Source organism: Choloepus didactylus, chromosome 3, assembly GCF_015220235.1.
Source record: "Choloepus didactylus isolate mChoDid1 chromosome 3, mChoDid1.pri, whole genome shotgun sequence".
Lineage (NCBI taxonomy): Eukaryota > Metazoa > Chordata > Mammalia > Pilosa > Megalonychidae > Choloepus > Choloepus didactylus.
Window position 1 is genome coordinate 165,720,253 of NC_051309.1, and position 24,197 is coordinate 165,744,449.

At 36.3% G+C, this 24,197-nt stretch overlaps 1 protein-coding gene across 8 annotated transcripts in view; it reads right to left on the reverse strand.

Annotated features, from left to right (window-relative positions):
- FBXW7 (F-box and WD repeat domain containing 7) overlaps positions 1–24,197 on the reverse strand; it is a 263,511-nt gene that overhangs the window by 139,113 nt on the left and 100,201 nt on the right. The gene's annotated exons all lie outside the window — the stretch shown is intronic.

A 24,197-nucleotide genomic window follows, 5' to 3' on the forward strand; every position in this document is an offset into this window, starting at 1 on the left:
ACCAAAAAGGCTAAGCAGGGGAGATCTGGCTTGTGGAGAACAGGTGGCTCGTGGACGCCACCTGCTGGTTAGTTAGAGAAAGTGTACTCCACGAAGCTGTAGATCTGATAAATTAGAGATAAGGACTTCAACTGGTCTACAAACCCTAAAAGAACCCTATCAAGTTCAGCAAATGCCACGAGGCCAAAAACAACAGAAAATTATAAAGCATATGAAAAAACCAGACGATATGGATAACCCAAGCCCAAGCACCCAAATCAAAAGACCAGAAGAGACACAGCACCTAGAGCAGCTACTCAAAGAACTAAAGATGAACAATGAGACCATAGTACGGGATATGAAGGAAATCAAGAAGACCCTAGAAGAGCATAAAGAAGACATTGCAAGACTAAATAAAAAAATGGATGATCTTATGGAAATTAAAGAAACTGTTGACCAAATTAAAAAGATTCTGGACACTCATAGTACAAGACTAGAGGAAGTTGAACAACGAATCAGTGACCTGGAAGATGACAGAATGGAAAATGAAAGCATAAAAGAAAGAATGGGGAAAAAAATTGAAAAACTCGAAATGGACCTCAGGGATATGATAGATAATATGAAACGTCCGAATATAAGACTCATTGGTGTCCCAGAAGGGGAAGAAAAGGGTAAAGGTCTAGGAAGAGTATTCAAAGAAATTGTTGGGGAAAACTTCCCAAATCTTCTAAACAACATAAATACACAAATCATAAATGCTCAGCGAACTCCAAATAGAATAAATCCAAAAAAACCCACTCCGAGACATATACTGATCACACTGTCAAACATAGAAGAGAAGGAGCAAGTTCTGAAAGCAGCAAGAGAAAAGCAATTCACCACATACAAAGGAAACAGCATAAGACTAAGTAGTGACTACTCAGCAGCCACCATGGAGGCAAGAAGGCAGTGGCATGATATATTTAAAATTCTGAGTGAGAGGAATTTCCAGCCAAGAATACTTTATCCAGCAAAGCTCTCCTTCAAATTTGAGGGAGAGCTTAAATTTTTCACAGACAAAGAAATGCTGAGAGAATTTGCTAACAAGAGACCTGCCCTACTGGAGATACTAAAGGGAGCCCTACAGACAGAGAAACAAAGACAGGACAGAGAGACTTGGAGAAAGGTTCAGGACTAAAGAGATTCGGTATGGGTACAATAAAGGATATTAATAGAGAGAGGGGAAAATATGGCAAACATAATCCAAAGGATAAGATGGCCGATTCAAGAAATGCCTTCACGGTTTTAACGTTGAATGTAAATGGATTAAACTCCCCAATTAAAAGATATAGATTCAGAGAATGGATCAAAAAAAATGAACCATCAATATGTTGCATACAAGAGACTCATCTTAGACACAGGGACACAAAGAAACTGAAAGTGAAAGGATGGAAAAAAATATTTCATGCAAGCTACAGCCAAAAGAAAGCAGGTGTAGCAATATTAATCTCAGATAAAATAGACTTCAAATGCAGGGATGTTTTGAGAGACAAAGAAGGCCACTACATACTAATAAAAGGGGCAATTCAGCAAGAAGAAATAACAATCGTAAATGTCTATGCACCCAATCAAGGTACCACAAAATACATGAGAGAAACACTGGCAAAACTAAAGAAAGCAATTGATGTTTCCACAATAATTGTGGGAGACTTCAACACATCACTCTCTCCTATAGATAGATCAACCAGACAGAAGACCAATAAGGAAATTGAAAACCTAAACAATCTGATAAATGAATTAGATTTAACAGACATCTACAGGACATTACATCCCAAATCACCAGCATACACACACTTTTCTAGTGCTCACGGAACTTTCTCCAGAATAGATCATATGCTGGGACATAAAACAAGCCTCAATAAATTTAAAAAGATTGAAATTATTCAAAGCACATTCTCTGACCACAATGGAATACAATTAGAAGTCAATAACCATCAGAGACTTAGAAAATTCACAAATACCTGGAGGTTAAACAACACACTCCTAAACAATCAGTGGTTTAAAGAAGAAATAGAAAGAGAAATTGCTAAATATATAGAGACGAATGAAAATGAGAACACAACATACCAAAACCTATGGGATGCAGCAAAAGCAGTGCTAAGAGGGAAATTTATAGCACTAAATGCATATATTAAAAAGGAAGAAAGAGCCAAAATCAAAGAACTAATGGATCAACTGAAGAAGCTAGAAAATGAACAGCAAACCAATCCTAAACCAAGTACAAGAAAAGAAATAACAAGGATTAAAGCAGAAATAAATGACATAGAGAACAAAAAAACAATAGAAAGGATAAATATCACCAAAAGTTGGTTCTTTCAGAAGATCAACAAGATTGACAAGCCCCTAGCTAGACTGACAAAATCAAAAAGAGAGAAGACCCATATAAACAAAGTAATGAATGAAAAAGGTGACATAACTGCAGATCCTGAAGAAATTAAAAAAATTATAAGAGGATATTATGAACAACTGTATGGCAACAAACTGGATAATGTAGAAGAAATGGACAATTTCCTGGAAACATATGAACAACCTAGACTGACCAGAGAAGAAATAGAAGACCTCAACCAACCCATCACAAGCAAAGAGATCCAATCAGTCATCAAAAATCTTCCCACAAATAAATGCCCAGGGCCAGATGGCTACACAGGGGAATTCTACCAAACTTTCCAGAAAGAACTGACACCAATCTTACTCAAACTCTTTCAAAACATTAAAAAAAATGGAACACTACCTAACTCATTTTATGAAGCTAACATCAATCTAATACCAAAACCAGGCAAAGATGCTACAAAAAAGGAAAACTACCGGCCAATCTCCCTAATGAATATAGATGCAAAAATCCTCAACAAAATACTTGCAAATCGAATCCAAAGACACATTAAAAAAATCATACACCATGACCAAGTGGGGTTCATTCCAGGCATGCAAGGGTGGTTCAACATAAGAAAAACAATCAATGTATTACAACACATTAAAAACTCGAAAGGGAAAAATCAATTGATCATCTCAATAGATGCTGAAAAAGCATTTGACAAAATCCAACATCCCTTTTTGATAAAAACACTTCAAAAGGTAGGAATTGAAGGAAACTTCCTCAACATGATAAAGAGCATATATGAAAAACCCACAGCCAGCATAGTACTCAACGGTGAGAGACTGAAAGCCTTCCCTCTAAGATCAGGAACAAGACAAGGATGCCCGCTGTCACCACTGTTATTCAACATTGTGCTGGAAGTGCTAGCCAGGGCAATCCGGCAAGACAAAGAAATAAAAGGCATCCAAATTGGAAAAGAAGAAGTAAAACTGTCATTGTTTGCAGATGATATGATCTTATATCTAGAAAACCCTGAGAAATCAACGATACACCTACTAGAGCTAATAAACAAATTTAGCAAAGTAGCGGGATACAAGATTAATGCACATAAGTCAGTAATGTTTCTATATGCTAGAAATGAACAAACGGAAGTGACACTCAAGAAAAAGATACCATTTTCAATAGCAACTAAAAAAATCAAGTACCTAGGAATAAACTTAACCAAAGATGTAAAAGACCTATACAAAGAAAACTACATAACTCTACTAAAAGAAATAGAAGGGGACCTTAAAAGATGGAAAAATATTCCATGTTCATGGATAGGAAGGCTAAATGTCATTAAGATGTCAATTCTACCCAAACTCATCTACAGATTCAATGCAATCCCAATCAAAATTTCAACAACCTACTTTGCAGACTTGGAAAAGCTAGTTATCAAATTTATTTGGAAAGGGAAGATGCCTCGAATTGCTAAAGACACTCTAAAAAAGAAAAACGAAGTGGGAGGACTTACACTCCCTGACTTTGAAGCTTATTATAAAGCCACAGTTGCCAAAACAGCATGGTACTCGCACAAAGATAGACATATAGATCAATGGAATCGAATTGAGAATTCAGAGATAGACCCTCAGATCTATGGCCGACTGATCTTTGATAAGGCCCCCAAAGTCACCGAACTGAGCCATAACGGTCTTTTCAACAAATGGGGCTGGGAGAGTTGGATATCCATATCCAAAAGAATGAAAGAGGACCCCTACCTCACCCCCTACACAAAAATTAACTCAAAATGGACCAAAGATCTCAATATAAAAGAAAGTACCATAAAACTCCTAGAAGATAATATAGGAAAACATCTTCAAGACCTTGTATTAGGAGGCCACTTCCTAGACTTTACACCCAAAGCACAAGCAACAAAAGAGAAAATAGATAAATGGGAACTCCTCAAGCTTAGAAGTTTCTGCACCTCAAAGGAATTTCTCAAAAAGGTAAAGAGGCAGCCAACTCAATGGGAAGAAATTTTTGGAAACCATGTATCTGACAAAAGACTGATATCTTGCATATACAAAGAAATCCTACAACTCAATGACAATAGTACAGACGGCCCAATTATAAAATGGGCAAAAGATATGAAAAGACAGTTCTCTGAAGAGGAAATACAAATGGCCAAGAAACACATGAAAAAATGTTCAGCTTCACTAGCTATTAGAGAGATGCAAATTAAGACCACAATGAGATACCATCTAACACCGGTTAGAATGGCTGCCATTAAACAAACAGGAAACTACAAATGCTGGAGGGGATGTGGAGAAATTGGAACTCTTATTCATTGTTGGTGGGACTGTATAATGGTTCAGCCACTCTGGAAGTCAGTCTGGCAGTTCCTTAGAAAACTAGATATAGAGCTACCATTCGATCCAGCGATTGCACTTCTCGGTATATACCCGGAAGATCGGAAAGCAGTGACACGAACAGATATCTGCACGCCAATGTTCATAGCAGCATTATTCACAATTGCCAAGAGATGGAAACAACCCAAATGTCCTTCAACAGATGAGTGGATAAATAAAATGTGGTATATACACACGATGGAATACTACGCGGCAGTAAGAAGGAACGATCTGGTGAAACATATGACAACATGGATGAACCTTGAAGACATAATGCTGAGCGAAATAAGCCAGGCACAAAAAGAGAAATATTATATGCTACCACTAATGTGAACTTTGAAAAATGTAAAACAAATGGTTTATAATGTAGAATGTAGGGGAACTAGCAGTAGAGAGCAATTAAGGAAGGGGGAACAATAATCCAAGAAGAACAGATAAGCTATTTAACGTTCTGGGGATGCCCAGAAATGACTATGGTCTGTTAATTTCTGATGGATGTAGTAGGAACAAGTTCACTGAAATGTTGCTATATTATGTAACTTTCTTGGGGTAAAGTAGGAACATGTTGGAAGTTAAGCAGTTATCTTAGGTTAGTTGTCTTTTTCTTACTTCCTTGTTATGGTCTCTTTGAAATGTTCTTTTATTGTATGTTTGTTTTCTTTTTAACTTTTTTTTTCATACAGTTGATTTAAAAAAGAAGGGAAAGTTAAAAAAAAAAAAAGAAAAGAAAAAAGACAAACAAGGAAAAAAAAAAAAAAGATGTAGTGCCCCCTTGAGGAGCCTGTGGAGAATGCAGGGGTATTCGCCTACCCCACCTCCATGGTTGCTAACATGACCACAGACATAGGGGACTGGTGGTTTGATGGGTTGAGCCCTCTACCATAAGTTTTACCCTTGGGAAGACGGTTGCTGCAAAGGAGAGGCTAGGCCTCCCTGTATTTGTGCCTAAGAGTCTCCTCCTGAATGCCTCTTTGTTGCTCAGATGTGGCCCTCTCTCTCTGGCTAAGCCAACTTGAAAGGTGAAATCACTGCCCTCCCCCCTACGTGGGATCAGACACCCAGGAAAGTGAATCTCCCTGGCAACGTGGAATATGACTCCCGGGGAGGAATGTAGACCCGGCATCGTGGGATGGAGAACATCTTCTTGACCAAAAGGGGGATGTGAAAGGAAATGAAATAAGCTTCAGTGGCAGAGAGATTCCAAAACGAGCCGAGAGATCACTCTGGTGGGCACTCTTACGCACACTTTAGACAACCTTTTTTAGGTTCTAAAGAATTGGGGTAGCTGGTGGTGGATACCTGAAACTATTAAACTGCAACCCAGAACCCATGAATCTCGAAGACAGTTGTATAAAAATGTAGCTTATGAGGGGTGACAGTGGGATTGGGAATGCCATAAGGACCAAACTCCACTTTGTCTAGTTTATGGATGGATGTGTAGAAAAGTAGGGGAAGGAAACAAACAGACAAAGGTACCCAGTGTTCTTTTTTACTTCAATTGCTCTTTTTCACTCTAATTATTATTCTTGTTATTTTTGTGTGTGTGCTAATGAAGGTGTCAGGGATTGATTTAGGTGATGAATGTACAACTATGTAATGGTACTGTAAACAATCGAAAGTACAATTTGTTTTGTATGACTGCGTGGTATGTGAATATATCTCAATAAAATGATGATTAAAAAAAAAAAAAAAGAAAGAATTTGTGGAAAGTCCTATTGTCTGATGGCTTTGACACCTATGTGCTTCATGTGAAGCCAACAGAATTTTTGCAAGATCTTTTTAGACAGAACCATTGCCAGTCTGGACTGGAGGAGACAGAAAAGGAACAAATTGAAGGAAAGATTTATTCAATGACAGAGCCATGGAGTTTGAGGTATGGAGTCCGGGAGAGCAGAGCAGCCCACATGCATGGAAAGGGTGAGCTTGCCCTGGAGGCTGAGGGCAGGACTTCCACCTCAATGCTCAGGAAGTGTTCCACCACCTCAAGCTCCAAAGGGGTTGGAGCACATTCCCAGGGAATTAGGGAGAGCCTGGCTGCCACCACACTATTCTGAAGGGAACCCAGGTGCTGCCCCAATGTTTGATGAGGGTGGGACTGAAAAGGTGGTCTTCCTAATGTGTGGGTATGTTGGAGCACTCATGCAAGCATTTGGAGAGGAAAGGGCTGCCACAAAGGACCTTAGGAAGTGTTAGACTCCAGTTCTCTCAAGCCCCAAGGATGCAACATCATTTTGTAAGTGACTCTCAGAATTTGAAATCTAATGGAGTTTGTCCTGTGGGTTTTAGCAGCTGCTTTGGTCCTGTTAACCCTGTTTTCCTTACTGTTTCTCCTTATGACAATGGGAATGTTTATCCTATGAATGTCCCTCCTTTGTATATTGGAACACATAACTTGTTCTAAGTTCACAGATCCACAGCTAAAGGAAAATTATGCCTTAGGACTGGCCACTCCTATAATTGATTTTGATGGGTTTTTGTACTTAACTATAGTTACTGAAATGATTTAAGTTTCTATGATATTGTGGGATGAATGTATTTTGTCAATGGAAAGATAATGCCATTTTGGGGTCCAGGGGGTGGAATGTGACAGTTTGAATGCATTATGTCCCCCAAAACACCACTATCTTTGATGTAATCTTGTGTGGGCAGACCTATGGGTGTTAATTAGATTGGAATTCTTTGAGTGTTTCCATGGAGATGTATCCCATCCAACTGTGGGTGATGACTCTGATTGGATAATTTCCATGGAGGTGCTGGCCCACCCATTTGGTGGGTCTGAATTAAATTACTGGCACACTATATAAGATCAGACAGGAGCAAGCTTCCTACAGCCAAGAGGGGCATTTTGAAGAAAGCACAGTGGCTGCAGATGAAAGACATGTTGAAGACAGCCATTCAAAGACTTTTGCTCCAGAGAAGCTAAGAGAGGACAAATATCCCAAGTGCAACTAAGAGTGACATTCTTGAGGAACTGCAGCCTAGAGAGGAATGTCCTGGGAGAAAGCCATTTTGGAAACAGAACTTTGGAGCAGACACCAGCCATGTGCCTTCCAAGCTAACAGAGGTTTTCCAGACACCATTGGCCATCCTCAAGTGAAGGTACTGGTTGCTGATGCATTACCTTGGACATTTTATGTTCTTCAGACTGTAACTCTGTAACCTAATAAACCCCCTTTTATAAAAACCAAAAAAAAAAAAAAAAAAAGAAATGTTGTGGGGTTTTTTGGTTGTTGTTTGCCTGTTTGTTTTTAATTTTTTGATAAACAAAAGTTAAAAAATTGAAAAAAAATCAGTAGAAAAATGGGAGTAAAAACTAAATGACAAATAGGGTGGGATGGGGGGATGGTTTGGGTATTCTCTGTTCACTTTTATTTTTTATTCTTATTCTGATTCTTTCTGATGTAAGGAAAATGTTCAGAAATAGATTGTGGTGATGAACGCATAACTATATGATCATACTGTGAACAGTTGATTGTGTACCATGGATAACTGTATGGTTTGTGAATATATATCAATAAAACTGAATTAAAAAAAAAAAAAATTTGCCACCTTGTGCATGTTTGCAACTGACCACAAAAGCACCACAAGTGCTGATTTTGGGATTACAAATTTTAGAGAGTAGGGGAATTCATAAATATGGAAGTTGTGAATAATGAGGACTGACTGTATTTCTAAACTGTCGACAGAAGCTGATTCCTCTGTCAGGAACTTCTTCACCTGTTAGCCTCTGCAAAGGATCACAAAAATTTTTAGACCTGAAATTAATGGGCTAGATCTTGAGGAAATAATATGTTGAAGAAAACTGATCTTTCCAAAATTATATTGAATTAATTGCTCACTAAACAAGAGCCCTAAAAATCTCAATACATACCTACAATATTTCACAGATTCTAAGCACCTATTTTTTCACAATTCAACTTCTCAGAAATAGATGGCATTTCACCATTTAAATAGGCAGCATTTTTTTTCTTTCTAGTCTTGTTAAATTAATTGTGTACTTTAGGCTACCCAGATTTAATCAAACATATTAATTGATTCTGAAGAGAAATACGTTTGAGAATGGTATGTAACATCTATTTCAAAATTCATCACTCACTATGTGCAAATTTGGATCTGTAATCTCAATTTTTATAAGTGACAGTTCAAAAACTTAAAATGGAAATCAGATTACCTTGTTGGGTCAAATCCTGTGTGTTCTGATTCTTAAAATTTTGAAATATAAAGAATATAATTACAACCACTACGAATTCATACAATACATCTTCCATAAAATCTACACAAAGCATATTCACTAACTTTAATGCACATGCTTCTATGAGTTAAATAACTGCAGAAAATTGTAAAAAGAAATCTCACTTTAAAAATAATGAAGATATTCGTTCTGTTTCCCTAAAAGGTAGCAAGCTGGGGAAAAGAAAAAAAAAGAAAAGAACCTCAACTGCTGTATTTTATCTTTAAATTAGAAGGCTAAAATAACAACTATCTTGAATAGAAATTTTACTGAAAATCCAATACAAAAGGGTTAGTTTCATATTAACCAAATTAATTTTATATTCATTTATAAAATACCCCAAAAGAAAACTCATATGGATCAACATAATGCAGTAGAATAAAACAAGCATCCTGGTATATTTGGATAAGGACTGAAGGAGATGCCATATTTTTTTAAAGTACACAATGAATTTGCCAATGCCTGAGTACTATAGTTCAGATAGAGAAATATTTTCATAGTCTACTGGAAAATTACAAACAGATATGAATCAAACTGCTGGCACAATCTTAAGTACAGCATCAGTCACTCTAAAGCAGTACCAGTCTAATTAGATCAAGAACTTATATCATGTAAAAAGCTTCCCTACCAATCTTTTAACATTATCACCATCAATATCTAAGTAGAAAATAATATGAACAAATGAAACTTATTAGAATCTGCGTGTTATGTATGCACCCTCAAGGATATGGATATATCTTTATAGCTCCAGTTCTGAACCTATAGTTAGGTTTTGTTTTCTTGTGGGATTTTTTCCTCCAAATAAAAGTGAAGATAGAAATATGGTGTCAATGAATCTGATCTTTGCCAAGTCACTTAAGGTTGGGCAAGTCACTTAACCTTTGCAGACTTGTTCCATCACTAGAAAGGGAAGTAACATTCATATCTGCTATGTGCCAAACACTGTATTAGATGTGTTTTATATAAATTATCTCTTAATCTTCAAAAGAACTCTGCCATATAATCAGTATTATTCTCATTTAACCAAAACTCAGTCACCTAAACTGGATTCAATCATGAGTCTGCCTAAATCCAAAGTCCTTTCCTTTACTACATGGTAATTGTAAAGACTAAAATAATACTTACACTGTTTGAAATACTGAATAATTCTAACAAAAAGATGAGATAGCTGATATGACCTGTTTTTAAACACAGAGCTATATACAAGTAGAGTACAAGGGACAAGTAGTATTGTACTGGCAAACCTCTTCCATCAACCACTGCTGGCCTCCCCACAGTGGAAAAATGCTTGGCACTTTAAAAAGCACAGGTCTACGTGGGATCAGACACCCAGGGAAGTGAATCTCCCTGGCAACGTGGAATATGACTCCCGGGGAGGAATGTAGACCCGGCATCGTGGGATGGAGAACATCTTCTTGACCAAAAGGGGGATGTGAAAGGAAATGAAATAAGCTTCAGTGGCAGAGAGATTCCAAAACGAGCCGAGAGATCACTCTGGTGGGCACTCTTACGCACACTTTAGACAACCCTTTTTAGGTTCTAAAGAATTGGGGTAGCTGGTGGTGGATACCTGAAACTATTAAACTACAACCCAGAACCCATGAATCTCGAAGACAGTTGTATAAAAATGTAGCTTATGAGGGGTGACAGTGGGATTGGGAATGCCATAAGGACCAAACTCCACTTTGTCTAGTTTATGGATGGATGTGTAGAAAAGTAGGGGAAGCAAACAAACAGACAAAGGTACCCAGTGTTCTTTTTTACTTCAATTGCTCTTTTTCACTCTAATTATTATTCTTGTTATTTTTGTGTGTGTGCTAATGAAGGTGTCAGGGATTGATTTAGGTGATGAATGTACAACTATGTAATGGTACTGTAAACAATCGAAAGTACAATTTGTTTTGTATGACTGCGTGGTATGTGAATATATCTCAATAAAATGATGATTAAAAAAAAAAAAAAAAAAAAACAATCCCTTGCCCAATAGCAAATATTTCACACTGAAAACACAATTCTAATACAAATTAAAAATTTAAAGATAAAATATAAAAAGCACAGGAAAAGAATACATAAATAAATATAAAACTCTTTACAGTTCAACACCTGAAGTACTGATAAAACAATGGGACAACTAGAATCTATATTCCTATAAGACATGTTTACATAGTGTGAATTAGTTCATTTGGTCATAGCGGGGGTGGAGGAGGGGGAGTGTGAGGTCATTATAGTATGGAAGTCACATTGTTTCACAATTTTCTCCACCACAGTAATGTGCTGAGCACTCTGCCTTGGGGCTTGCCCCTGTGAAGCTTGTTACTGCAAAGGAGAGGCTAAACATGCTTATAATTGTGCCTAAGAGTCTCCCCCTGAATACCTCTTTGTTGCTCAGATGTGCCCCCCCCCCCTTTCTCTCTCTCTCTCTCTCTCTCTCTCTCTCTCTCTCTCTCTCTCTCTCTCTCGGTAAGCCAACTTGGCAGATGAAATCGCTGCCCTCCCCCCTACAGACTATCTGATACCCAGGGGTGTAAATACCCCTGGCAACGTGGAATATGACTCCCAGGGAGGAATCTGGACCTGGCATCGTGGGATGGAGAACATCTTCTTGACCAAAAGGGGGATGTGGAATGAAATGAAATAAGTTTCGGTGGCTGAAACATTCCAAAAGGAGCCGAGGGGTCACTCTGGTGGGCACTCTTACGCACAATATAGTAACCCTTTTTAGGTTCTAATGAATTAGAACAGCTAGCAGTAAATAACTGAAACTATCAAGCTACAACCCAAAACCCCTGAATCTTGAAGACAATTGTATAAAAATGTAGCTTATGAGGGGTGACAATGTGATTGGGAAAGCCATGTGGATAACACTCCCCTTTGTCCAGAGTATGGATGGATGAGTAGAAAACGGGGGCGGGGAAAAAAAAAAAAAAAAAAGCCAATGGGGACAAGCTTTCTCACTGAAGAGAGAGGCTTAGCCTTATATGATACCTTTAAGAAAACAGCTGAAAATTCTGTAGAAGAGGGCAAGTAGAGGGTTGTTTGTGGCCTCAAGAAACTCCTAGACTTTCCACAGTGCTAAAACTATCTGGTCAAACTGTGACTACAGAGATGTAGAAGCTGTGAAATTTTCCTCAAGTTTATTTAAAAAAAAAAAGTGACTGATAAAGCGGGCTACACCCTGTATCAGACTTGTACATGGTGCCAATTTTCTCTTAAGTTTAAGTGAATACTCTTGAAAACTTGCATCACAAAGGAGGAAACAAATCCTAGCAACTGATAACTGGGTGCAAGTGTTTAGCTGTACTAGTTTTTTTTAACAATTGTTTTCAGTTTTTTTACTACACATTTTACAAGGTTGCAGAGATTCCTAAGTAGCTTGCCCCTATTTTTAGGGGCCGATTTTATAGAACTTTATGTTTTGTTCAGATACACATACATATATTGCTTTAACAAAAATCTGCCTGAATTAAGGAAATTCAGCATTACTGCCTGTTTTATTTAGACCTGATCTAACTTCTTCAGGTTTTGCTGTTATGGAGGATAAAGTCACCCTGCACTGAGAGATTAAAACTTAATGTTCCTAAATACTTAAGAATTGCTTAGATGGAGCTTAATTCTTAATACTTAAGAATTGCTTAGATGGAGCTTAATTCTTAATACTTAAGAATTGCTTAAATGGTGACAATGTGATTGTGAAAGCCACATGGATCACACTCCCCTTTATCCAGTGTATGGATGGATGAGCAGAAAAAACAGGGGCAAAAAAAACTAAAGGAAAAACAGGGCAAGGGGGGTAATTTGAGTGCTCTGTTTTTACTCTTATTTTTTTATTCTCACTTTCACTTTTTCTGGTACAAGGAAAATGTTAAAAAAAATAGATCAAGGTGATGAATGAACAACTATATAATGGTAATGTGATCAATGGATTATATACTTTGGATGATTGTATAGTATGTGAACAAATCTTAATAAAAAAATAAATGACACTATAAAAATCACCTTCAAACATAAAAAAAAGAATTGTTTACAGTCAATCCAAATATTGTTCATTTTTGTTTTTATTTTAATAAATATTAACAAAAAGGGTTGGAGTGAAATTTTTTGAATGAATAAAATAAGGCAATAACGTATTTAAAACTACAAAATAAATAGCAGAGGTAGAATATGTGACCTTAACACTCTCTCAACATTAAACAAAATTAAATTTAAATCCTGGCATATACTATGTATGAAGAAAACAATATTTTGAGTCTTTTTCTTTAATTTCATACCACCACAAGGAGAATGATATCAATTGAGGGACAGATTTTTCTCTTAGGAGCTATCGTTTTAGAATACAGTGTAGTACATGTGAAATTATTCTCTTCATGAAAATCTCAAATTATTAAGGAGAAGGCAGTATGCATCTTCTCTGGTCACAGAGAATGTATTTCTTTACTAAGTTGAACAACAAAAACTGACCTCATCATTTAAATCTGTTTGCAACATCTGTCTAAGGTGATTCTAACACTTTTTAAGAAGGTTGAACACTAATCAAAATTTAATTTTCATAATACAAGGTTTTAAAGGTTATTAAAAATTAAGTTACTAAACATTTTACCTAAAATTTCTTTAACATTAAAATATTTTAAAGCACTTTATATGGAACTCTAACACAAATGCATCCTGAAATATAAAATCCCTAGAGTTAGAAATACTGGTGTAGCATGCCTACCACATTAAAAATGGCAAACAAGAGGAAAAAATGGCAACTTGAACAGAACAAGTACATCAATCTGATAAGCAGATGCGATCTAAACAGTCTCCTCCAAATCACATCCTACCTACTTTACACAGAATGTCATTTGAATCTTGAATGTTCATACCACCTATTCTTTCTGCCAGTTCATGTTCATTACTATAATATTCTGAATCAAATTCCAGCTCAGAGATTATCAAAAGATTAGCAACAGCTCTGAAACTCTGAAGCTCTCTTCAGTGCCTAAATTTAGCTGATTTGATTTAAAAAACTTTCACTATGGAACATGTCTCCTCTATGCAAAGTGTTTGAGATGTATATGACAAATATATCCTTCCTATTCCAACAAAAATAAAAACACACTGATAAAGAATAATTTCCACTGTGATAAAAAAGAATATAGTGGCATGGGTATCAAAACTACAAACTTCTATATAGAAGAAAAAGGCATACTGGCCCTTATACATTATTTGGTGGCATCCAGCAATCCCACATCTTGGTATATATATACCCCAAAGAACTGAAAGCAGGGCCCTAAACAGATATTTTTACACCAATATTTATAGCAGCAAAACAGCCAAAAGGAGGAAGCAACTCAAGAGTCCATAAGCAGATGAATGGATTAACAAAATGAGTTATATACATACAGTAGACTACTATTCAGTCACAAAAAGGAATGAAGTCCTGATGTATGCTACAACATGGATGAACCATGAAAACACCATATTGAGGAAAATAAGCCAGACACAAAAATACATATATTGTGTGATCTCGCTTATGTGAAATTCCTAGAAGAACCAAACTTCATAGAAACAGATGGTGATTTATAAATTACCAGGGTCAAGGGGGCAGGAAGAGAATTATAGCATAATGGGTGACTAGTTACTGTTTGAGGTGATGAAAAAGGAGGGGAAATAGAAGGAGGGGAAATAGATTTCAGTGACAGTAACATAATATTGTAAATTTAACTATTACCACTGAATTGTACACTTGAATGTGGTTAAAATGGAAAAGTCTGTGATCTAAATCAGTTACTGTAATAAAGTTTAAAAATAAAAGTTTATTGAGCAACTAGAATACTGCTAAATGCATACTGTACTCTCCTCATTGAAATGATTGATGCTTTCAGAGCTATGCACTTATCAATCTGCAGCATCTCAATCTCAAAGGTTATGCTTCTTTACTCCTTCCTTTCCTTCTGTCTCTGAGAAAAAAGCGATTCCTATCATTTTTAAGACTAACACTATCAGTTCTTTTGATTTTGTCTAGTCCTACACCTCCTCCAGAAACTGCTCCACTAGTCATCAAGTCTCCAGCTTCAAAGGTTCAATTTATTCAACTTCACTCTTTTTCTCTTTCGTGACCATTTTCAAGCATATGAAATTTATTCTTTAATGCCAATGCAAAACCAATATAAAAGAGTAAAACCTTTTACTCTTGTGATTTATAGGTTTGCAATTTGTATGTCTTGGAAAAAAATTATAAAATTACAATACTTATAAATGTGGAAGCATGAGAGAAATACAAAGGATACATAACTTTTCCAACACCTTCATTCTCTTCTTCTAGCTTCAAATAATTTATAACTTGGTTACTTTCTTGATTATTCTCATTTTATACAAAACATCTTCAGTCCTACTCATAGGCACTAAAAGACAACACTTATTATATATTAATCATAACTGTAATATTAATCTAATTTAAAGTCGTCTTGATCCAATGACAAAGATCCATTTGCAGCAGACTGCTTTCTATACACCCCTGTAGGAGCCAGACCACAATTACTCATGACAATTTATACATGTTATTCATGTAGTTCTGACTTAAAGAGAGACAGCAGAAAATGCACTATGAGGCCCAGAGTAATGAGTTTACTTGGCAAAAGCCTCAAGAACAATTTTTGATAAATCCAAGAATATGATCTATGGCCCCTCTGACCCAATAAACTATTACAGCCTGTTTCTCCTTAGATGCATTTCCTTTCCAATTCCTACTTTTCTCTCTTAGGATCTACCATTACCTAATTCATGTTTGCAATTAAGAACTATGAAATTCTCCTCCTTCTCTCAGGCTTTTTGCTGTCCCATCACTGCAATACCGTTGCTTTTCGGCTTCCGACTTCTCTCTCACTCTCTACACTCTTCTCTGGCTATTATAGCCACTCTCATTGCTTCAAATACCACCTTACAGTGGTTATTCTCAAACTTCAATGGAACGAAAGATCACTTGGAGGGAATGATGCTAGTTAAAATGCAGATTCTTAGAACCTGTGTCAAAAATAAAATCTATGACTCCATCTAAATTCACCTCTTCTCAGATGGCTTCCCAAGCACTTGTCACCACTACTTCCAATAATTAGTAAACAACTTTATGTTCCAACAGTTTCTACTCCAAATGTATGTTTTGAAATACCTTGTAATTGTTTTGTTGTCTAACTTTCCCACTAGGACTGCAAACTCTGAGGGCAATTTTTTAGCTTTTCCATTTCAGTATTCTCAGTGGCTTGCACAAGAAGTTAGCTAATAGCAGATTATCAACAAATGCCAGAAACTGCAAATCTATTATCCAGGTTAGAGGACAACTAATATATGGTTGAAAAAACGTGAGAAATAATTCTCATCTATTCTGTTCCACTCTTTGATGGTCTGAATTAAGAAGAACTATACGACAGTTTTCCTTGTTTCCCATCTTATGAACACTCATATATAAATATGAGACAGACCAGGATGTTATCAAGGTTAGAACATGGGCCTTCAAGTTGGATGTTACTGACATAAAATTAAGTGTGAATATAGATTTTTATCTCTTACAAACTTATAATGGTGTCAGTGTCCCCTGAACTTTAAAATGAAGCTTATTCCTAATAAGGTGAGGATTAAAGGAGAAAACATATATAGAACACCTAATACTTGGCATATGGTAGATACTAAGAACATGGTAGATATTCTTTTTAAGTGATAATTTTTAAATTAAATTATTAAAACATGAGGGTAGAGAAGAATATATTTCTTTCAGATATAGAAATTTTTAAAACTAAATGTAATATGTAGATTCCTAACTTTAAAAAATCTATATAATTTTATAAAAATTAATTAAATTATGATTAAAATTTTAAACAGCAATAACCTAAAATAGAGCCCACTAATGATATTGCTTAAAAGACTACCCAATGGATACCTGAAACTATCAAACTACAACCCAGAACCCATGAATCTCGAAGACAGTTGTATAAAAATGTAGCTTATGAGGGGTGACAATGGGATTGGGAAAGCCATAAGGACCACACTCCACTTTGTCTAGTTTATGGATGGATGAGTAGAAAAATAGGGGAAGGAAACAAACAGACAAAGAAAGGTACCCAGTGTTCTTTTTTACTTCAATTGCTCTCTTTCACTCTAATTATTATTCTTGTTATTTTTGTGTGTGTGCTAATGAAGGTGTCAGGGATTGATTTAGGTGATGAATGTACAACTATGTAATGGTACTGTAAACAATCGAAAGTACGATTTGTTTTGTATGACTGCATGGTATGTGAATATATCTCAATAAAATGAAGATAAAAAAAAAAAAAAAAAGACTACCCAAATGGCTTTTGCATATAGCTGGCGGTCTTTAAGAATCAGTGTTTTAAAAATCAGCGTTTTCAAATGTTAGGACTGGTGGTTTGACACGCTGAGCCTTCTATCATGGGACTTGCCCTTATGAAGCTCGTTACTACAAAGGAGAGGCTAAACTTGCATATAATCGTGCGTAAGAGTCTCCCCCTGAGTACCTCTTTGTTGCTCAGATGTGGCCCTCTCTCTCTCTAACTGAGCCACCTCGGCAGGTGAACTCACTGCCCTCCCCTCTATGTGGGACCCGACTCCCAGGGGTATAAATCTCCCTGGCAACACAGGATACGACTCCTGGGGATGAATCTGGACCCGACATCGTGGGATTGAGAATATCTTCTTGACCAAAAGGGGGATGCAAAATGAAACGAAATAAAGTTTCAGTGGCTGAGAGATTTCAAATGGAGTCGAGAGGTCACTCTGGTGGACATTCTTATGCACTATACAGATAACACCTCTTAGGTTTTAATGCATTGGAATAGCTAGAAGTAAATACCTGAAACTGTCAAACTCCAACCCAGTAGTCTGGACTCCTGACGATGATTGTATAACAATGTAGATTAAAAGGGGTGACAGTGTGATAGCGAAAACCTTGTGGATCACATTCCCTTTATCTAGTGTATAGAAGGATGTGCTGATTTGAATGTATTATGTCCCCCAGAAAAAGCCATATTCTTTGATGCAATCTTGTTGGGCAGACATATTAGTGGGGATTAAGTTGAAATGTTTGGATTAGGTTGTCTGCATGGAAATGCGCCCCACCCAACTGTAGGTGATAACTTTGACTAGATATTTCCATGGAGGCATGGCCCCACCCATTTAGGGTGGGCCTTGATCAGTGGAGCCATATAAATGAGCTGACAAGCAGAAGGAACTCAGTGCAGCTGTGAGTGATGTTTTGAAGAGGAGCTACAGCCAAGAGGGACACTCTGAAGAATGCCCAAGAGCTGAGAGAGGAGCTGCAGATGAGAGACAGTTTGAAGATGGCTGTTGAAAGCAGACTTCTGCTCTGGAGAAGCTAAGAGAGGACAAACGCCCCAAGAGCAACTGAGAGCAACATTTTTGAGGAACTGCAGCCTAGAGAGGAACGTCCTGGGAGAAAGCCATTTTGAAACCAGAACTTTGGAGCAGATGCCAGCCACGTGCCTTCCCAGCTAACAGGTTTTCTGGACACCACTGGCCATCCTCCAGTGAAGGTACCCAATTGCTGATGTGTTACCTTGGACACTTTGTGGCCTTAAGACTGTAACTGTGTAACCAAAAAATACCCCTTTTATAAAAGCCAATCAATTTCTGGTGTTTTGCATTCTGGCAGCATTAGCAAACTAGAACAATGGATGAGTAGAAAAATGGGGACAAAAACTAAATGAAAAATAGGGTGGGATGGGGGGGATGATTTGGGTGTTCTTTTTTTACTTTTATTTTTAATTCTTATTCTGATTCATTCTGATATAAGGAAAATGTTCAAAAATATATTGGGGTGATGAATGCATAACCATATGATGGTACTACTGTGAACAGTTGATTGTACACCATGGATGATTGTATGGTATGTGAATGTATTTCAATAAAACTGAATTTAATCAAAAAAATCAGTGTTTTCCTTTCATATTTTTAAAGCATATTTTCCACTGCAGATTTAAATCCAACCAAAAGTATATAGATAGGCACATGTGTATATGCCCATTTATATAAACACACTCAGTAACAAACAGAAGAGCATAGTAAATTGGTATAAATGGGGTCCTTATACATACTTAAAAGATATACAGAAATTTTACTTGGTCCTTTCTACAGAAGCTTTGCTATTTGTGCTGGTTTGAATCTGTTATGTACCCCAGAGAAAACTATATTCTTTTAATCCATTCTTGTGGGGGCAGACCTACTGTTGGTGAGCCTTTTTGGTTAGGCTATTTCAATTGAGATGTAACCCAGCCCATTCAAGGTGAGTATTAATCTCCTTGCTCCTTTATGAGAGGATAAAAGACAGATGAAACTCAGAGCACTCAGAGAAGCCAACAGAGAAATGCCCAGAGACATTTTGGAGAGAGAGAGCCATTTTGAAACCAGGGACCAGGAGAGAAGCAGCAGCAGATGCCAGCCATGTGCCTTCCCATGTGACAGAGGAACCCCAGATGCCATTGGCCTTTCTTCGAAGAAGGCATCATCCTGTCCTGTTGATGCCTTAACTGGGACATTTCTGATGGCATTAGAATTGTAACTTGTAACCTAAAAAATCCCCATTGAAAAAGCCAACCCATTTCTGGTATATTGCAATCCAGCAGCGTTATCAAACCAAAACACTATTGTTTCTAGTTATTGGTTTTGTTAGCAACATATTTTGCCTAATTATAGAGGTCAAATCTAAGGCTTAGTAGAAAATTTAAAAAATACCAACATGTAAAGAAGAAATATTTAAAATTACCTATAATCTCATCATTCAGGGATAATCACTTCATAAATTTGCTAGATTTGCTTTCAGGCTTCCTTCCTACATTGTGTAACAGACATGTATTTTCAAAACTGGTGTCATATTAGATAAGGCTACACGAAAATGTTTATATTCAAACATTCTTGACCTACAAAAATGGCAATTTCATATGGCTCAAACTAATACCATATGCATTGTATATATGTATGCTTTTATATTCTCCGAGAGCAAATTCAACATAAGTATTTTCCTATGTCTTTAAATATACTTCACAATATGACGTTTTAAGGCTGGACAATGATCAAAAAAAAAAAAAAAAACCCAGATAATAATTAATCTAGTCATTTCCCTGTTGTTTAAAATGGAATTCTTTCTAGTATTTCACTATAATCAGTTATGCAGGTATGATCATCCTTGTACATAAATATTTTTGTGAATCCCTGTTTCTTTAGGATAATTCAAGACGTGTAAGAATCATCTGGGAGTCTTGCTAAAAAAGAAGATCCCTGGATCCCATAATAGTGATTCTGTCAATGGGACCTGATGAAGATTAGTACTTCTACCCACCACCTTGAGTGATACTGATGCAAGTGATCCCTGAACAACACTTTAAGAAATACTACTACAAATACAGTACAAATATACTTTTAATGATTAATTATTGTTAACAACGAAAAGAATATTCCAAATAGTAAGTAAGAGGTGAACATGACAGTTACTAAATTTTCTTATGCAAGATACAAAAATCAGGTAAACACATAATATCTTTAGATTAAAACATGGTTTCGTCTCTATAATCACTGCTTAAGCAAAAGCGCAAATACTTTAAAAGTATATTAAAGTACAAGTTTTAACACTGGTTCTGCTATTTCCTGGTTGTGTTATTGTCAAGAAAGTTAGCAAACCTCTCTTAAACTCAGTTTTCTCATCTTTAATTTGATGATAGTAAGAGTATCTATCTCATAAATGACACAGTTAATGTGGATGTGCTTAGTATAGTGTCAGGTCCAAAGTAAGGGCTCAATAAATGCTTGTTGTAATTATTATTACACTACCATCACCGCTAAAGCACCGAATTCAATCAATCCAAAAAGCACTCTGCCTAGGCAACAAAAAAGTCTGTTAGCAGTAGCCCATATAACAGATTATATATGGAGAAAGCATTAGTAAGATAATAGCTATCTTATTTTTAAAAAGTGATCACCAAAAAATATGTAGGCAATGAAACTCTTAAGCAACATTATCTTTGTCAAAGAACCTACAAAAAATTAAGAGTGCCAGAATTTGGTAATAGGTTTGTTCTCTTAACCACCAGGATAACTATCTATCCTATTTAAAGAATACTGGATACCAAAAAGATAAAATGATATTCTTAGCAAAATGTAAAAAATAAATAATAAATATTTTTAATGATATGAAAAATGAAAAGGGGACATTTTAATATCAACTGCTGTGCCGGTTTGAATGTATTATGTCCCCCAAATGCCATTATCTTTGATGCAATCTTGTAGGGCAGACATTTTAGTGCTGATTAGACTGGAATTCTTTTGAGTGTTTCCATGGAATGTGCCCCACCTAACTGTAGGTGATAACTCTGACTAGATATTTCCATGGAGGCGGGGCCCCACCCATTCAGGGTAGGCCTTTATCAGTGGAGCTATATAAATGAGCTGACAGGCAGAGGGAACTCAGTGCAGCTGTGAGTGATGTTTTGAAGAGGAACTACAGCTAAGAGGGACACTTTGAAGAAAGCAGGGGAGCTGCAGATGAGAGACATTTTGAACACGGCCGTTGAAAGCAGACTCTTGCTCTGGAGAAGCTGAGTGAGGACAAATATCCCAAGTGCAACTAAGAGTGACATTTTTGAGGAAATGACCTAGAGAGGAACGTCCTGGGAAAAAGCTATTTTGAAACCAGAACTTTGGAGCAGATGCCAGCCATGTGCCTTCCCAGCTAACAGAGGTTTCTCGGACACCATTGGCCATCCTCCAGTGAAGGTACTCGATTGCTGATGTGTTACCCTGAACACTTTATGGCCTTAAGACTGTAACTGTGTAACCAAATAAACCCCCTTTTATAAAAGCCAATCCATTTCTGGCGTTTTGCATTCTGGCAGCATTAGCAAACTAGAACACCTGCATTCTGGTCTGTTAAGAAATTTCATCCTTCCTCCTAACTCCAACTTCTATAGCTTCCAGGTCAAGTATTACAACCACCTCACACTGGTAAAAGGCATATTGACTTCTTTCTAATGGACATTTTAGGAGTATGTTTAAGGAGCCTTAAAAATGTTTGCACATAATTTGAACAAGAACATGAAGTAGATTAGTAGCAGCATCAGAATCAAATCCAGGTCTTTCAAAGCTTGATTCAGAGATCTGAAGAAAAGGCAGCTCCGTTGGGGCTAGAGTTTCACAAAGCTATTCTGCCCATTTATTTTACCTGAAATACTGTCTAATATCTAATTACAGAATGATCATAATCTTCTATCTTATATAACCAATCTTTTTAAAAAAGTAGCCAACACTTTTGGTACTCGCTTCCTCATTTCTGTTTGCTCAACCCACTGCAAAACAGCTTTAACATACTCCAATGAAACTTATATCGATGATAGGTTGGTAATTCATCATTAATATTTTCAACATATATGAAATTTAGACACATGCTTCAACAAATCCCAAATGATATGGACATGCTTAAATCCACGTAATTAGTGTTCACAGAGGGGTTTGAGGAAGGAGGTCAAGGGAGGTGAAGAATCTATAAACTTGTTATCTATTGAATAATAAAAGATTACAAACACTAATGCTGAAAATTGTATTACAATTCTCCATAATTAATGTTTTAACTATCTAAATTCAGGATAAAGTGCAGAATGATACTGGTAGTATACACATCTTTAAGACAAACTAAGTCCTCCAACGTTAAGGGCAAATATTTGAGTACATCACAGAGGAAAGTTCTCATCACCTGGTAGTTTGAATATCATGTATAATGATAATTTTATGCTCAACTTATCCTATAGAAAATTATTAATAATAATCAGTTACTATAAATGTTTTTATATGTAACTGGGAGAAGTATTGTCTCTATCATAGCAACTTTGAAAATATAAATTGGGAAGGATAGAAAAGTTAATATTTGTATGTATCAAGTATTGCATAAAAATTTTCAAAGCTAGTTAGAGAGTAAGAGGAGACTGTGAGGGGGAAGAGGGAGAGATTATTTTCTTTCTTAATGTAAAGCCTTAAGCAAAACTTTAAGGTAGGCAAAGTCTTGGGCACCTGAGTCTCACTGTCTTTCTTGCACCTTTCCCTGACACTATTCTACTATAAACATTAGCCCCATACTTCTATATTTGTAATCAATTCATTGTTTAAAAGTTACAGAATATTAAGTGAAATAAGTCAAATACAAAAGGACAACTATGGCATGATCTCACTGATATGAACTAATTATAATATGTAAACTCATAAAATATAGAATATAGGTTACCAGGATTTGGATGAGGTTAAAGAATGGGGAGCAGTTACTTAATCTGTGCAGAATGTTCAACTAGGTTGAACTTAAACATTTGGAAATGGACAGAGGTGACAGTAGCACGTTATTGTGAGAATAATTAACCATGCTGATTACTGTGTAAATGTGGTGGAAAGGGAAAGTTTAGAGTTATGTATGTCACCAAAAGGAAAGTTGGAGGTTAAAACACAGGAATGGATAACAGTGAATTTTGTGGTGGACAATGTCTGTGATTAACTGTACAAATATAAAAAAGGTCATGAACTAGAGCAAATGTATAACACTATTACAAGGAGTTAATAATAGAGGGGTATATGGGGAAAAATGTACCTACTGCAAACTATGGACTATAGTTAGTAATATTTTAACACTCCTTCAACAACGGTAACAAATGTTCGACACCAATACTATGGGTCAATAATGGGGGAGGGGGTTAAAGGGCAAGGGAGGATTTGGGTTTTCTTTTCTATTTTTATTTCTTTTCTGGAGTAATGACAATGTTCTAAAATTGATTATGGGAATGTATACACAACTATGTGATGATACTGTGAGTCAGTGATTTATACTTTGGATGGTTTGTATGGCATGTAAATATATTTCAATAAAATTATATTTAAAAAGTTACAGCATAAAGAAAAGCAAAGGTTACTGAAATATAATCACTTTGAAAATTCATAAACTTAGATGTTAAGTTATTAAATTACTGTATCTTTGAACATTACTTTAAAATAGTTATTGTATATTTTTTCATCAATGTTCCTTAGAAATGGTCCAACACAGATTTCCTAAATGTTGTTACATCTACAAAAACACCAAGAAAGTAAAAGACCAAATAAATGACACAAAACAACTCTAGCATAACTCACCAGATCAAGAGCTTACCACAATCCCAATATTACAATTACAGCTAGAGCTTGAAACTGATGAAATCAACAATGTTAAGAGTATTGC